This window comes from Cherax quadricarinatus, chromosome 1, assembly GCF_038502225.1.
Source record: "Cherax quadricarinatus isolate ZL_2023a chromosome 1, ASM3850222v1, whole genome shotgun sequence".
Taxonomy (NCBI): Eukaryota; Metazoa; Arthropoda; class Malacostraca; order Decapoda; family Parastacidae; genus Cherax; species Cherax quadricarinatus.
In genome coordinates this window covers 14,855,780-14,862,240 of record NC_091292.1, presented here as the reverse complement: position 1 = coordinate 14,862,240, position 6,461 = coordinate 14,855,780, and the positions used below count along the sequence as shown (strand labels likewise).

Below are 6,461 nucleotides of genomic sequence, written 5' to 3'. Positions count from 1 at the left end.
GGAACTTGATTTGTGTTCCAGTTCCCCAAATTGAGTCTGAATACCTTCCATCCCCCCATAGGCACTGTATAATCCCTACGGGTTTAGCGCTTCCCATGAGTAAAAAAAAAAATTGCTAATGGATTCATTGACCCTGATGGGTTTAGTGCTTAATTTTGATTATAATTGGCAAGTGAATGATGTTTTTGGTATTCATTCACCTTGGCCTTGGGTGGCCTGGTGGCTAAAGCTCCCGCTTCACACACGGAGGGCCCGGGTTCGATTCCCGGCAGGTAGAAACATTTTGACATGTTTCCTTACACCTATAGTCCTGTTCACCTAGCAGCAAATAGGTACCTGGGTGTTAGTCGACTGGTGTGGGTCGCATCCTGGGGGACAAGATTAAGGACCACAATGGAAATAAGTTAAGACAGTCCTCGATGACGCACTGACTTTCTTGGGTTATCCTGGGTGGCTAACACTCCAGGGTTAAAAATCCGAAGAAAATCTTAACACTGCAACAGGCCTCCTGGCCCATGCGAGGCAGACCCAATTCTAGTCAGGTCCAACCCACACCCACTCATGTATTTATTTTTAATGTGGAAATTTATTTGGTCCCTAAAGTTCCACAGGACAGACACGGCGAACCAAGGGATCCCAGCATGGCTGTAATGGAACAGCTGAGCTGGGTGGCCCTTAAACCCAACCAAACAAAAGCGTTCTCCCCGAACATAAACACATTTGTCTCCCCGAGTTGGCGTGGATGAAGGTACTATTTAATTTATAGATTTACCCTTCAGGGAAGGAGTAGGTAGTTTTACTGGTAGTACACTAATATTAGGTTTACTAAGGCAACTGTAGATAATAATAATGTAGACCTAAGACCTTAACACAGGTAGTAATAGGCCGATAATGTAGGCAAACACTAGTTTAAGTTAGCTAGGGAGAACTGGCAGCCCTAGTTTGAACGAAGAGACGAGGGTCTGGAAGACATCAGCTCGTTCTTCTTAAGACAGACACCAACTGGACAAGACGTGCCATGATCAGCAGACGGCACCCCCCACGTGTCTTCACATTCGAGACCCTGGGGAAATCTGGTAGAGGCACCTCGATGTACCGTAGATGACCTCCGTCAGGCCCATACAGTAAGACAAGACCTCCACTTTATCTCTTAGATTTCTGGCCAGTGTCTGGGGAGAATTGTGAGTGAGTTGATCTGTAGGCCCCTTTGCGCAGCAGGCAGTACATGCCCAGTAAGTACCAGTGTCTCTTGTCAGTCTGGAAGCTAGTGTCCGTGTCTGCATAGTTATACTAGGGGATACACACCCTCTTGGATATAGGAATTTCTGAGGTGCAGGCAGGTCACTAATAATGACTGAATATTGCAGGAATTCAGGCTCCTGGTTGCACGTGGTTTCTGAGGGGAAGTTCAAAGGGGCTAAGGGAAGTTGAAGATGAGGATATATGCTGCAACATCAAGTAAGTTAGTCCTTTATACGTGCACGCAGGCGAGTTTCTTGCAACATCAATCATTTGTGAAAGTCTGTCCTATAAGCCACTTGTGAGGCTGAGGTACCCACCTCAGAGCTCGGTGTCAACAGAGTTTGCCAGGGTAGGCGACTCATTTGGAGGCAGTCCACACAAATTTTCACATTTAAAACTACACAACATCTTAGCGTCTATGACAGTACTCGGGAGTTTGTTCCACTCATCCACAACTCTGTTACCAAACCAGTGCTTTCCTATATCCTTCCTGAATCTGAATTTTTCCAACTTAAAGCCATTGCTGTGAGTCCTGTCTAGGCTAGATATTTATAGCACTCTATGTACATCCCCTTTATTAATTCCTGTTTTCCACTTATACACCTCAATCATATCCCTGGATACCTGGAGTATACCTGGAGAGAGTTCCATGGGTCAATGCCCCTGTGGCCCAGTCTGTGACCAGGCCTCATGGTGGATCAGGGCCTGATCAACCAGGCTGTTACTGCTGGCTGCATGCAATCCAACATATGAACCACAGCCTGGCTGGTCAGGTACTGACTTTAGGTGCCTGTCCAGTGACTACTTGAAGACAGCCAGGGGTCTGTTGGTAATCCCCTTGATGTATGCTGGGAGGCAGTTGAACAGTCTTGGGCCCCTGACACTTATTTTGTCTCTTATCGTGCTAGTGGCACCCCTGCTTTTCATTGGGGAAATGTTGCACCATCTGCCAAGTCTTTTGCTTATGTAGGGAGTGATTTTCATGTACACTGGACAAGCACCTAAAGTCGGTACCTGACCAGCCGGGCTGTGGCTCGTACGTTGGATTGCGTGCAGCCAGCAGTAACAGCCTGATTGATCAGGCTCTGATCCACCAGGAGGCCTGGTCACAGACCGGGCTGCGGGGGCGTTGACCCCCAGAACTCTCTCCAGGTAAACAAGTTTGGTACTAGTCCCTCTAGGATTTTCCAGGTGTATATGATCATATATCTCTCCCTCCTGCATTCTAGAGAGTAATTGAGGTGGTTTATCACAGTTATGTGTGTCGTGAAGGTTCTCTGTGTATTTTCTAGGTCAGCAATTTCACCTGCCTTGAAAGGTGCTGTTAGTGTGCAGCAATATTCCAGCCTAAATAGAACAAGCGACCTGAAGAGTGTCATCATGGGCTTGGCATCCCTGCTTTTGAAGGTTCTCATTATCCATCCTGTCATTTTCCTAGAAGATGCGATTGATACAATGTTATGGTCATTGAAGGCGAGATCCTCTGACATGATCACTCCCATGTCTTTGACATTAGATTTTTGCCCTATTATGTGGTTGGAATTTGTTTTATACACCAATGAGGTTTTAATTTCCTCAAGTTTTCCATATCGGAGTAATTGAAATTTCTTATTATTGAGCTTCATATTGTTTTATGTAGCCCATTCAAAGTTTTAGTTGATGTCTGCCTGGAGTCTTGCAGTGTCTTCAATGAGGAAGGACACTGTTATGCAAATTCGTGTCATCTGCAAAGGAAGACACGGAGCTGTTTACCTGGAGTTTACCTGGAGAGAGTTTCGGGGGTCAATGCCCCCGCGGCCCGGTCTGTGACCAGGCCTCCTGGTGGATCAGCGCCTGATCAACCAGGCTGTTGCTGCTGGATGCACGCAAACCAACGTACGAGCCACAGCCCGGCTGATCAGGAACTGACTTTAGGTGCTTGTCCAGTGCCAGCTTGAAGACTGCCAGGGGTCTGTTGGTAATCCCCCTTATGTGTGCTGGGAGGCAGTTGAACAGTCTCGGGCCCCTGACACTTATTGTATGGTCTCTTAACGTGCTAGTGGCTTATATCCCTGTCTATGTCCGATATGAGGATGAGGAACAAGATGAGGGCGAGTACTGTGCCTTGTGGAACAGAGCTTTTCACTGTAGCTGCCTCAGACTTTACTCTGTTGACTACTACTCTGTGTTCTATTTGTTAAGAAATTATAGATCCATTTACCGATTTTTCCTGTTGTTCCTTTATCACGCATTTTGTGAGCTATTACACTATGGTCACACTTGTCAAAGGCTTTTGCAAAGTCTGTGTATATTACATCTGCATTCTGTTTGTCTTCTAGAGCATCCAGGACCTTATCATAGTGATCCAGTGGTTGGGACAGACAGGAGCGATCTGCTCTAAACCCATGCTGCCCTGGGTTGTGTAACTGATGGGTATCTAGATGGGTGGTGATCTTGCTTCTTAGAACCCTTTCAAATATTTTTATGATATGGGATGTTAGCACTATCAGTCTGTAGCTCTTTGCTACTGCTTTACTGTCCCCTTTGTGGAGTGGGGCTATGTCTGTTGTTTTTAGTAACTGTGGGATGTGTCCATGCTCCCTCTCCACAGGATGTTAAAAGCACGTGATAGGGGCTTCTTACAGTTCTTGATGAACACGGATTTCCATGAGTCTAGGCCTAGGGCAGAGTGCATGGGCATGTCATTTATCACCTTGTCGAAGTCATTTAGTGTCAGGATAATATCAGATAGGTGTCTACCAAATTCTGTCTCTCTCTTATAAAAAATTAATTTAGGTCTTTGACTCTCAGTTTGGTTAGTGGCTCACTAAAAACCGAGTCATACTGGGACTTGATTAGCTCACTCATTTCCTTGCTGTCATCTGTGTAGGACCCATCCGGTTTAAGTAGGGGCCCAATACTGTATGTTGTTCTAGACTTAAGAAAAGAAATACTTTGGGTTTCTTTCAGTTTCATTTATGGCTTTTAGTTCTTGCGTTTCTTGACTCCTGTAAGATTCCATTAGCTTTAGTTTGATGATTGCTATTTCTCTGACTAGTGTCTCCCTATGTATTGCAGATATGTTGGCCTCTTGTAGCTGCTCTGTTATTCTTTGCCTTTGCCTATATAGGGAGTGCCTTTCTCTTTCTAGTTTACATCTCCTTCTTTCTAAAGTGGAGATTCAGGGCCCTCAGTCTGTCCTCATAGAGATTTCTGATACATGGGATCAACTTTGTCATCCTCCTTTGTACATTTTCCAGTACATTTATATCCATTGTGTAATACAGTGACCAGAACTGTGCAGCATTATCTAAATGAGGCCTAACCAAGGATATATAGAGTTGAAGAACAACCCAAGGACTTCTGTTATTTATACTTCTTGATATGAAGCCAAGGATTCTGTTAGCTTTATTGCAAACACTTATGCACTGTTGTCTGGGTTTCAGATTACTGCTAACCAGAACTCCTAAATCCTTTTTGCAATCAGTAATATTAAGATCTACATTATTTAGTTTATATGTCACATGATTATTTTCCTGTCCAACATTTAGAAGTTTGCATTTGTCTATATTAAACTGAATCTGCCACTTCTCCAACCACTGCATTAGTCTATTTAAATCATCCTGGAGTACTCTGTCCTCATTAGAATGAATTGGATGGCCTATTTTGGTGTCATCAGCAAATTTGTTTGTCTTGAATCCTTGTTATTTACATGGTTCCTGGAGATATACATGTATAGTTAATATAGACTGGGTTGCTGAACTCTTGGATTGTGTGCCACACTCTAGGTAACTGCTTTATATCTGTTTTGCCAGCTGTCATCTATGTGACTGTTTGTGGCTGTTCAGCTGTGCACCTGCCTATAACTTGTTACATATTTCCTTTGGGTTGTAACACTGAGTCAGTAGGTGAGACAGATTGTTTTTCAAATGTTGTAGATTTACTCAAGTTGTGATTTTTGTGTGAATAATCTGGCATTGTAAATGGTGTTGAATATTGTTTTGATTTATTAGTGCAGCCACCAAAGCCTTGGAATTATGTATTTTCACCTATTAACTGACCTCCATGTTACACTTAGTCATAACTCAGTATGTGTTTATTTATTTGTACATATACCCTTATAAATCATGAGAGGTAGAGTTACTGCTTGTTGAAATTTCTCGATTGCTTAGTAATGACTATTAAATAAATTGATTTTTGTAATAAAATATTTATATAATTATCCTCCTGATCTACTGAACCTATAATTATTGTTGTGTAGTCTTATTTTACTGTCAACAAAACTTTTTAACCAAAGTTTCACCTTGCAGCCAAGCACAATGCCTTCAGTTGTATTGATGCCTTAGTCACACAGCAATCTCTTCAATAAATTGTGTATATTGATGACTTCATCAATCCACTGGGGCATCTGGTAGTGCCACTGTTGTCATACAGCTGTATGACCCTTATGGATTTAGCACTTAGTTTTGATTATAATAATGTCAGAGTGATGGCTCTCATACATCAACAATTGAGCTTCTACCCTTCAAAATGAGGTTTGCTATACTCCTTGCACCCAAATGTGCCCATGTACAGTATTTAAGGTCGACAACTTAGCTGTAACTGATTCTTTATCATCCATAAATGCTCATAACTACACGAGTGACAATTATGGCATGCTTGTGCCAGAAGCCAGATACAGATTCAAAGTTTATTCTCTATAAATTATTATTATTATAATCAAGGGGGAAGCGCTAAACCCGTAGGATTATACAGCGCCCAGGGGAGGGGGGATGTGGAAGGCATTCAGGCTTAATTCGGGGAACTGGAGCACAGATCCAATTCCTTAAATCAAGAGCCCCTCACCAACATCAAGGAACCTTCCATGAGGGGTATTCTCTATAAAGATTACAATGTTGAATTTACAGAATTTGGTTGTTGTGTGGTTTACATGTAGTTAAATAATGATTACAGAGTGTACCACTAGAACGCCTAGCATGGCTAGGCATTTCGGGCAGACTTAGTTTAATTTTTTATTTTAAAATATTACAAATTATGAGGTAAGCTGGTATTATGGCTAAGTGACTAAATACTAGTTTGTGAGTTTAGCAATGTGAATGCTTTTGTTTTGGCACAGTACATAGTTTCAGTATTGGAGTATCATAGGATTCATTATTTTAAGATTGAGATTAATATTTCTGTTTATGGTCAAATGGGTGAGTGAGTGTAAGTGTGAACCACCAGGTGGTATTCGTGTTAGT

At 42.5% G+C, this 6,461-nt stretch overlaps 1 long non-coding RNA gene across 1 annotated transcript in view; it reads left to right on the top strand.

Annotated features, from left to right (window-relative positions):
• The first annotated feature begins 617 nt into the window (after positions 1–617).
• Positions 618–6,461, top strand: part of LOC138854244 (uncharacterized) — a 62,703-nt gene continuing 56,859 nt past the window's right edge. The window contains exon 1 of the long non-coding RNA XR_011393452.1: positions 618–1,458. This is a non-coding gene — a long non-coding RNA (uncharacterized lncRNA). The remainder of the gene's footprint in view (positions 1,459–6,461) is intronic.